This window comes from Balaenoptera borealis, assembly GCF_965194805.1.
Source record: "Balaenoptera borealis genome assembly, chromosome: 13".
Classification (NCBI taxonomy): domain Eukaryota; kingdom Metazoa; phylum Chordata; class Mammalia; order Artiodactyla; family Balaenopteridae; genus Balaenoptera; species Balaenoptera borealis.
In genome coordinates, this window is record NC_138870.1 from 26,371,564 (window position 1) to 26,382,497 (window position 10,934).

Sequence of the window (10,934 nt, forward strand, 5' to 3'; positions counted from 1 at the left end):
TCTTGGGTAAACATTAATGTCACTATCCCAAAAAGTGTTTGAAAGTGAGCTAAGAAGTATGTTAAAGTAGCTTGGGACAATGAAGGAGCTAGAAGGAGAGCGAAAAATGTCTCCCTGGGGAGCTCTCAGGGAAGCCAGCATTGACCCCTGGGAACTGGTGTTAGGTCAAGTCAGAATCTGACGTCTTCACTAACGATCTGGAAAAGGGAGTGAATGGCTCATTAATAAAATGCACAGTTGAAGTGAAATGATTGATTGGATGCAAGAAAGTAGAGAAATTAGTGATGTTGGTAAAATGAGATGCAACTTAGGGAAATGCTTGCTCATCTGTTAGATAGAAAATCAGCATCTGAAACTCATTTAATGGGAACTATCAGTTGGGAAAGCAACGCTGCCAGCAGAGGCCTGGAGGTGATGCTGGGAAGAAAATTAGACAGGAGATGAGAGGCCAAGCCGGCATGATTACAGTGTCTCTCTGGAAAGACCTCACGACAGCCGGCCTGTGTCCATGTGCTTCCCACAGGTCCTGACACCAAGCCACAGCCTCTGAAGTCCACTCTGCTGCTGCCTGGTGGCCAGCCTGTCCTCTGCCTTCTGGTTCTGGCTGGGAAGATGGCTCCATGCGGGCTTCCACTTACTGCTCTGCACAAGGAGAAGTTGACGATGTTCAACAATTTGGTGCTTTTGGGCCAGAATCCAGGCCAAGGATAGAGGTGTGACTCAGACCCAGGACTGAAGGTTAGGAGTATTGCTGGGTAGACCTGGGAATTGCATCCTGATCTCTGGCCTATAGCTGATTATGAGTTTTCTGAGATAAAGTTGGAACCAACCAAAACTCAAACTACTTTGCATTCCAGCATTTGTAGGAAGTAGATCACGAAGTCTCTGCTGTTTGCTACCGTGCATTACATCCATCAGCTGATGGGCAAACCCTAATTATTCTGAATACATTTGCATCTGGACTCACACTCATAGCTTTGTGCTGACCTTGCTCCCATTGGTTCCCTTATTAGTGGTCACTCTGCTGAGCTCCTGCAGAGACCACTGCTTGTTAGTTGAGAACAGCAATGTTCGCTGTGAGGTGCAAAAGTGGAAAACAAAACCACTATGTTAACCTCATTAATATGTATAAATTCTCTCCTCAATACATGGAGCAAGAATCATTGCCTTCCTAAATTTTTCCAAATCAAGTTAAATTTGCATGCATTTTTTTTTTTTAGATATTCATTTTTATTTATTTATTTATTTATTTATTTTTTTGGCTGTGTTGGGTCTTCGTTTCTGTGCGAGGGCTTTTTCCAGTTGCGGCAAGCGGGGGCCACTCTTCATCGCGGTGCGCGGGCCTCTCACCATCGCGGCCTCTCTTGTTGCAGAGCACAGGCTCCAGATGCGCAGGCTCAGTAGTTGTGGCTCACGGGCCTAGTTGCTCCGCAGCATGTGGGATCTTCCCAGACCAGGGCTCGAACCGGTGTCCCCTGCATCGGCAGGCAGATTCTCAACCACTGCACCACCAGGAAAGCCCTGCATGCATTTTTATCGAAGATATTTAATATCTTAATTTACAAGAAGGTTGAGAGATATATTCAATCCAGAGAAATGAAGAAGGGCCTCTGGTCTTTTTTTTTTTTCTCAGTGAAAGAGGTACATTTATTTGAACCGATAAGTCTATGCAAATACACTCAGTCACAATAGGGAGCTTCTTAGGCCTGACAATAACTTAAATTCTGAAAAGTATGCAGGACCATTAGAGACCTTCACCCTCATGGTAAACTATGTCCGTTGATATTGGAATGGGACTTTAGTTCTCCCCTAGCCCCCTGCTCAGAATTAAATGAGAGACTTCAGCTTTGGTGTAAAGCTGTCAGCTGTCCTAATCCAGAACAACATACACAATTTGGACTCTAGGAATGAGGGACAAAAGGGAGGGTGATCTAGAAAGTGGGTAGGGACAAAAGTGGGTAGGATTTCTGCTTCTTCAGAAAATGTCCAAGGATGGCAGACTCTAGTTAAGATCAATGGGGGAAGATGTCTTAGTGTGTAAGTAGAGAAATATGACAAGGCAAAGCTGACCTTAGCCATCGAGAATGAAGGAGTCAGGGGAAGGAATGTCTGTGTGCAGTAGACAACTGAATTAGAAAGAGCAGAAATGGAAACCAGCAATGATTCTGATCTAGGGCTTGACTAGCTTAAATGTTCTGTCATTGGACACAAACTTTTCACGAAGAGATCCAATCATTAATGCAACAAACTCAAATGAATTCTAGGTTGAGAGTGGTTCTCTTCTCAAACATGGGGCTGAACCAGTTACTGGGAGAGGAGGGATGGAGGGGTGGAATCCAAGCATCTCAATAAGTCATCTAGTAGCTCTGGCCACTTTGGGCATTCCTGGGGGATACATAACAGCTCACTATAACAACACAACACATACTGAAACCTGTTTGTTCCCCAAGACCAACACCACAGCGAGTTTTTACCATCTTAACTTACAGAGACATTATTTAGCCCAGGTTACAGTCGGATTTCACAAAAGAGAATTTGATTACATAGATATTTATAAAATGAATGTGGTTAAGAAAAAAGTACAGGTGCTGGAAGTCAAAAGTCTACCACATTCCAGTCCTCTCTGATGCTGTTCAGCTGTGTGAAACTGAGGAAATTCTCTAACATCTCTGGGCCTGTTTGTTCATCTGTAAAGTGTGATGATGAACCCCTGTTACTCCCTCAGTGTTTTCAAGCAGATCCCAAGATGGTAGCTCACTGTGGAAACTTAAAAGCAAACGTAAGATGTGGCACTGAAACAAAGTGGACAGCTGCTTGAACTCTAATATAATCATCCATCCCCACAAAGGGACATGTTGGCCACTGGCCAATAAGTATGGTCAAGTGACATTTACTTGTAACTTTTGAGAAGAGTAATTTTCAGATGCTAGTCTTGGAATAAGCTCAACAGGAGTCTCAGATCATTTCCAGTTTGAATGAACAATTCTGATTTTGGGTTTGGCTGGAGGTGGGGCTAGATGAAACTGAGCTGCATATCCTTCTGAAGTCACAAGGAAAAGCCAGCCTTTATTCTAGCAGTGTTTGGTCTGGAACAGTTGCTCCATAGGTGTCAGCCCTATGCCCCATATCATACTTTAAATAATATCACTAATACTTTATCCAAAATACACTTGAGTTGTATATGCTTATTATAGGAGAGAAAAGAACTAATATTCACCAAGTGCCCGCTATGAGATAAGCACTTGCTAGTGTTTTCCATACATTCTGTCATTTAATCCTCAAGGCAATTTAAAAGGTAGATATCACTGTCCCCATTTTACAGGCAACAAACCTGAGACTCAGAGTGCTTATGACTTGCCCAAGTTCACACCACTAGGACATGACAGAGATCTGAAATAAAAATTCAGGTCTTCTGACTTCAGTCCATGCTTTTTTCTCCTATAATATCATGCTGCATAGAAGAAAAAGAAATGAAGGTGAATGATTAGCCAGCAAAGTTAGGGAAAAGGTTATGCTATTAGTAAAGAGCTCACCCATTCTATATTATTCTGCAATGTCCAACTTTCAAGGAATCAGATTATGATAGAAATCTTCAATATTAAATCACTACTAAACATAAGCAATCCGTCCTTGATGATCCAGAAGGTGCTTTCAGATCTTGCTCTGCCTTATAGTTCTCATGAACAAAATTGATTATCAGTGCACTACAAATGTGTGGAAAAGAAAATGCCAGGTAACACCTGCAAGATGCTGGGCACTGTGTGGCTTTTTTCCACTTTTATTACTCCAGGTCAAGGAAACAAATAGAAGCTATCAACATGGTCCTGCCTCTTGGGACATATATTCTAAACATACATCCATTCTTATTCCCAATGAGAAAGAAATCATTGCAAAAGAATCTCACCTTTCACCAAATTCTACCCTTAAAATCCTAAACCAGTCATATCACTGTGCACAATATTTTTGGCAGTCACAAACTCTATTGCGAAGCCAATCAATAAACAATTGGAGAATTTAAGTGGTATTTAAATGCCCCTCGTTGGGTGGGTCAGACTGCATGAGGCAGTGTGGCTATGTGGAGGGCCAGAGGTCTGGACTCATGGTGAACAGCTTGCTCCTGCCAGAGAGTTACCAAAGCCAAGGTTCTTGACTTGCATGTTCTTCAGTCATCCCAGTACCTATATCCCTAGCAACCTTAAAGCAATGAAATATCTGCAAGCAACCATGTCCAAATAAAGGGCTCAATAGTTGTATCTCCAAGAAGTGGCCAATTCAGAAAGGCATTTCTTGGCAAGCTAGAGCAACCTGGGGTGAAAGTTGTACCAAAGGCTTGAGAAGATCCTGATGTGTCTCACGAGATTGGGCTCCACCACATAGGCCCGCTCCCCCTTGGTCCTCAACAGTGAGTACAGTGCCATGTTCTTGCCGAAGCCCTTGTGGCAGTACACCTGGGACAGGTAGGTGAGGGTCTGGTGGGCCACCCGGGCAGGGAAAGCTATTGCCGGGGTGCAAAACTGCGACGCAGGGACCACGCTGTACAGGGAAGGACGCAGCTGCCGCAGCTCCAGGAAATAGTGCCGGCCCACCAGCTCCACCTGACCCATGCTGTACAGGAAGAAGAAGAGCATGACGGGTTACCTAAACCCCAGCCGGCTGGCAAACTGCATATATATCCAGGTTAGTAAGGGCCCCAGCAACATGCCAACACCAACCCGCTTCAGGATCCACATGGGCTCTGGGTGAGGTAGTGCTGGAGCCTCGCAGGGTGATAGAGCTTTAGATAAAGTGCATATCTGTGGTGCAGCTCGGAGAAGTGAGGCCAAAGAAGGTGCTCCAAGGCTGGGAAGATCTGCTATTCTGAAACGGGGTCATCTTCCACCATCAGGACGTAGTCTGGGTTGTAGGTCTGCAGGGAGGATTCCAGACAATAGACGTAGTCCTGCTTTTTTTTCTCAAACGAATTGGTCATCCTCAGTGCCCTCGCAGCTGTTGGCCACAGAGACATACTTGGACAGCAGCTTGGCATCTAAATGGCTCACGCTCCATTCCACGTTGCACAGGCAAAGTTGGTGCCCCTCGCACTGGGGGCCTCATTGTTGAAGGAGCTGATGAAACTGGGACATGACCTGCAGGACATAGTGGAAGCCAGGTTGCCTGTCCACTGTGATGATGGTGATGACCAGCCAGGGGCGGGGAGTGGCCTGCCAGACGATGGGCACCGAGCCATTGACAGAGGGCAGCGGAGGGCAGCTTCACCCTCCCTCAAGCTTTGCTGCAGGAACTCTTGGTTCATTCTGTTCAGATGCCAGTGCCGCAGGTAGAAGTAAAAGTTCAGAAGCCAGTGACAGGCCAGGGAGGCCAGCAGACCAAAGGTCACCACCGTTAAGATGAAGAGCTGGACAGCAATGCTGCCCCAGGAGAGCCGCCTCAGCCTCCGGAGGAGCATGGCAGCTGGAGAGGTTGAAGTACTCATGAGGTCAACTTCTGGTCAGGTCTGGTCCCAAGAACAAACCATCCTGGACCGCAGGCCAGAATCAGTGCAAGTCAAACCTGGACTCGCACACGCCCAGCTCGCACCTTTCTGTCGGCCTCCCGGTGCCACAGAAGCAGGCGAGGGCTAGGGAAGTGCCCTCGCTGCGACATTCAGTCATCCCTGCACGGATGCTGGCCCTGGCTGCGCGGGGGACACCCTTCTGGGGTCCCGGCAGTCCTCCGGCAGGAAGCGGCCAGCGCCACGAGTGAGGCCGCAGAGAAGCCTCTGGTCTTGAGCCCATTATGATCGCCACCCAGAGGGTCACCTGATATTCACAGTCTTGCTATTCTGTGACCATGTGGCTTGGCCACTGGGCCTACTGAGACTTTCAAGGCGGCAGGACTGTGGGTTCATGCCCCAGGCATCCATGGACCACGCTGTTCAAATCCTGCACCTCCTGAGAATGGGCCAGATAGGTCCACACCGGTCAAACCCTAGGATTAGAAAAAAGGGAAAAATAACTGGTTTGCCCCTTCTGCTTCACCTTCTTGAGCCTAAGCTTTAAAAAGGCTCCAAACCCTGCCCCCAAATAAGGGGACTTCGTTCCTCTAGACCAACAGCCTGCTCACCCTCTTGAGTGGGGAAGGAGAAAACTTTCTCTCTCATTGTTTAGTAAACGTCTCCATCATGTTATCCTGCCACAGGGAATTTCTTATGTCATCCTGCCACATGGCTGTATATGTAGACTCTGAGCTTAAGGCTTATGATTTTTAAACCCTAAAAAAATAGATTTTTCAGGGTAAGATCTGGTTCACTGTTTAACCGAAGTTACGTTGAAAGAAATTATTTTATTATTATTTTCTTAAGTCACTCAGATAGCTCATTTTAAGTTTATGGTTACTTAACATTCGGAAGAAGCAAGGAGTACTGTGTGAACATGAATATAAATTACATGCCAAAGTTTAGTTTGCCAAAGAAAAAATGGCAATGGTAGGCAAAATTCGCATAGTTCTATGCATTTTAAATCAGAAAGTGTCCAATGGGCTGTGGACTTGGATGTGGCATTTCAGGGTTAAGGTTACAATTAATTGATTACTGTTACAAAACTAACTTGGGGAACCAAGATCCCACTGGTAGCCCTTCACATCACCTTAGTGCAGGCCTCCTTAACCTTAATCCCTCTTTAGGGCACTGAGTCCAGGATGCATATTCCTTCTTGTCTTGTGACATAAAGAGACCCAGTTTTGAGGCTCAGCCCTCTAGAATGCAGTGGTGTGGACGATGCCCCCATGAATTTCAGACAGTCTGGCTCAGCTGTGATGGGCTTAACTGGGGAGGACCCTTCCCTTGGTTTGTAGCTGCTATTGGAGCTAGAACCATTGCTTGTCAAATCATGACTGGATGACCTTGTCCAGCTTTTAAGAGAAAAGATCTGACATTTCCCAACCCCTGCAGCCTTTGCTTCTGTTGTTCATGACACGAAGCCTCCACTCTGGCCAGACCGGAGCCCAGTTCTCTGATTCCTGCTCCAGTGGTCTTTCCCTCAGAGCCATCACAGCGGCTGCTGCTGAGACTAAATTTAATGTCACCCTCAGTTAACCTGACAGGATCCAGCTCTCCCAAACCCCTCCTAGACTGAGAGAAAAGAAGAAGCTTAAGGCAGGAAACTGAAAATGGCCTTTATGTTCCTGGCTTTTCCTGCAGGTAAATCTCTCAGAAAATTGCTGTTTTATTGTTTCCAGGCATTTGGCTCATATTATACCAACACAAGCCTGGAAGGCTCTGTCAGCCCATCTATCAGCTTTTACAGGGTGAGGACTTCTGGAAAACATGAAAACCACTCAACAAATTGGAAATGTTAATGACATGGTCCAAGTAAACACCAAATCTTGGACATTTCCTTCCTGTACCTTCCTCCAGCTAAAAATGATATGAAACACTATTGTGAAGGGAACTTTTAAAAAACATATGTGAGTGTGTGTGTGTGTGCGTGCACGCACGTGCTCAAAGGGGAGAACCTAGTCAAAACCATGGAGAATTTCCAAAGGAAATGAGCCATTCTTTTTCCCTCTGGAAATTGGACTGTATACAACCCAAACTTATTACAATTTTTACTGCAGTAATGGGTCATCACATATTTCCCCCTATATAACTGTATTATTATTTAATCTTTTATTAGTTTTTCTCCACACATCTGAATAGCATGAGTTGTCCAGAAAACAACATCGATAATTTAGCTGAAAGATAAAAACCCTGTCTAAGTTTGGAATACACTGAGAATTTTTACAAATATTTAATGGGTAATGAACCATTATTTCCCTGAATAATATCCACCATCACAAGGTAACGAGACAGAATTCACCTAAACTGCTTCTGGTGTACATTGCATATCAGCAATTTTTAAATGCCCTGGCTTGCCATTTAGACTTTAAACCACTCCTTGGCAAGTAATCCAATACCTTGGATTCCACTGAGGAACATAGCAGGAAAAAATTGGGAAAGACTGAGTAGTAACTATGCTGTCATTGTTACTCCAGGTTGCCATAGTCACTTTTGCTGCGTTTACTCCAATAAAAGCAAATTTTATCCTAGTTCTGGAATGATGTGCGTAGATGTTTTGCTCCTATAAGATTCCCTGTCCACCGCAGGCACAGTGAAGCTCTTAATTGCTCCAATGCAGCCAAAGTGAGCATGTGCCAGAAAAATATCAGAAATAAGAATTTCACGCAGGCATTTCGAATTGACTTCAGCTGCTATAATTGTAAACTAAACACTAGTTGTTTTTTTTAAATAAGTTGTCTAAGTTAATGTGGCATTACTGTTCCATACATGTTAAGAAGTTGATTTTTAAGTGTACATTCACACTGTGCTTGGGAAGCTTTCAGCAAATTGTCTGTAGACCTAAAGAAATGTGCATGTTTTATTTTCACTCCGAAGAAAAGAAAAAAATGTATTTTTATTTGTAAAATTATTATTAAAATCAGGTTGTAAGAAGTTTATGAGGATATTTTACTCAGAATATATGGCACATGTGTGGTAGGAACAAAGAGCTACCAAGCGATAAAAGTCTAAAAGCTGCTATCGAAATGGGATCAAAGATTTTTTTCCAGTTCCAATCACCCATCAGTAAGTGGGAAAAGGGATACTCTAGGGGAGTGAATATAACTGTAGTTTGAAAATGTTCTTCCCATTAAGACACAAATTTTATTAAAGATGTTGGTAAACAACCTCTTTCAAAAATGAATTGAAGTAATTATAGATAACATCTTCATTTGTTCATTGTTAGGTTAAACCTTATGAAACTAATTTTTTCAAAGGTCAAAATTCGTCAAATATGGGAAATTTTTCTTATGTTAAGCCTAATTTTTCTTCTTTTCATTTATCATTATGTATATCTTTGATACATGTCAGTATTTGATCTGGGTTTATAATAAAATACATATATAATAAATCCATAGCACAAACGACGGGAGAACAAGGGCTGTGTAACAATATGGGAGTGATCATTGTTTTGGAAATTCAGTCTAAGGGCAACTTCCACAATTGAACAGAAAATCTAACCCAGAATTTCCTGGAAGCCAAAACAAAACTGGAACAAAAATTACATAACTCCCACTTAATAAAAATACATAGATATTCATAGATGAAAATCAAACTTCCTAGCTATTAAGAAAAATATATCAAGTTTTCGTATAAGAGGTATTTCTAAATTTAATACTTAATATTTATGTAATGTTATATAGTTTATAAATCTTTCTCTTAATGATCACTTTGTTTGAAATTAATGAATCATTTAAGATGTTGAAAAGAAGAATGTGGAGGGGAACTGGAAGTAGTGCATCTCTGCTACTGGATGAAGAAAGGAGTACTCCTCCTAAGAAGTGCCCTTCCTCCAGGCATGCTCTGATTCATGTACTCAATAATTTGGTTTCTAAAGAATGGTTCCATATTGGAAAAACCATTTTATATTATGAATTATTAAATTGATTTTCAGATGAAAATTAAACTAATGAGCACTAGGCCAGTTAATCTGGGGTTTTTTCCCCCCCAAGAATTTGGACAAACTGAAATCAAATTTCCAGATTTGCTGAGTTGGGAAACCAAATTTGGAAATGCAAGAAGGTAAAAGCAAACTTGGGAATTTTTTTTATAGATTTACTTCTCTAGACGTTCCCACACCACATTACAATTTCAATATGGGTTAAAGAGAATAATTTTTCCACTTTTATTGAGATATAATTGATATGTAACAATGTGTAACTTCAAGATGTACAACATGTTGATTTGACACACTTATGTATTGCAAAATGATTACCACCATAGTGTTAACTAATACCTGCATCATATTACATAATTACCGTTTCTTTTTTTGTGATAAGAACATTTAAGATCTTATCTCTTAGCAACCTTCAAGTATATAATACAGTAATATTAACTATAATCATTATGCTGTACCTTAGACCGCCAGAACTTATTAATATTATAACTGGAAGTTTGTACTCTTTGCCCAATATGGCTCCTTCCCCTCCACCTCCCACCCCCTGACCTTGGCAACCACCATTCTAGTATCTGTTTCTATGAATTTGGCTTTTTTAGATTCCACATATAAGTGACATCAGACAATATTTGTTTTTCTCTCTCTGACTTCATTCACTTAGCATAATGCTATCAAATTCAATCCACATTGTTGCACACAGCAGAATTTTCATCTTTCTCATGGCTGATATATATATATATATATATATATATATATATATATATATATATATATATATATATATATATATTTGCTGAACTTTATCCACTCAACTATTAACAGACACCACTTGGGCTGTTTCCATACCTTGACTATTATTATTGTGAAAAATGCTACAGTGAACATGAGAGTGAAGATATCTCTTCAATATCTTGTTTTCATTTACTTCGTATATATCCAGAAGTGTTGTTCTATCTTTAATTTTTTGAGGAACATACATACTGTTTTCCATAGTGGCTGCACCAATTTACATTCCCATCAACAGTATATGAGGTTTCCCTTTTCTCCATATCCTCCCCAACACCTGTATTTCTTGTCTTTTTGATAATAGCCATTTTAACAGTTGTGAGGTAATATCTCATTGTGGTTTTGATTTGCATTTCCCTGATGATTAGTGATGTTGAGCACCTTTTCATGTACCTGCTTTGCATTTACATGGCTATTTATTTGGAAAAATGTCTATTCAGTTCCTCTGCCAAGTTATTAATTGGATTGTTTTTTGCTATTGGGTGGTATGAGCCCTTTATGTATTTTGAATATTAACCCCTTATCAGATATTTGATTTGTGCATATTTTCTCCCACTCCACAGGTTGCCTTTTCATTTTGTTGATGATTTCATTGCTGTGCAGAAATTTTTTAATTTGATGTAGTCCCATTGTTTATTTTTGCTTTTGTTGCCTTTGCTTTGGTGTCAAATCCAAAAA

General features: G+C 41.7%; 1 pseudogene across 1 annotated transcript; it reads right to left on the reverse strand.

Moving 5' to 3' along the window:
- Nucleotides 1–1,616: 1,616 nt before the first annotated feature.
- Nucleotides 1,617–10,419, reverse strand: LOC309609962 (post-GPI attachment to proteins factor 4 pseudogene; annotated as a pseudogene). Its single transcript has one exon. The product of its transcript is annotated as a post-GPI attachment to proteins factor 4 pseudogene (transcript).
- Between the last annotated feature and the right edge of the window lie 515 nt (nucleotides 10,420–10,934).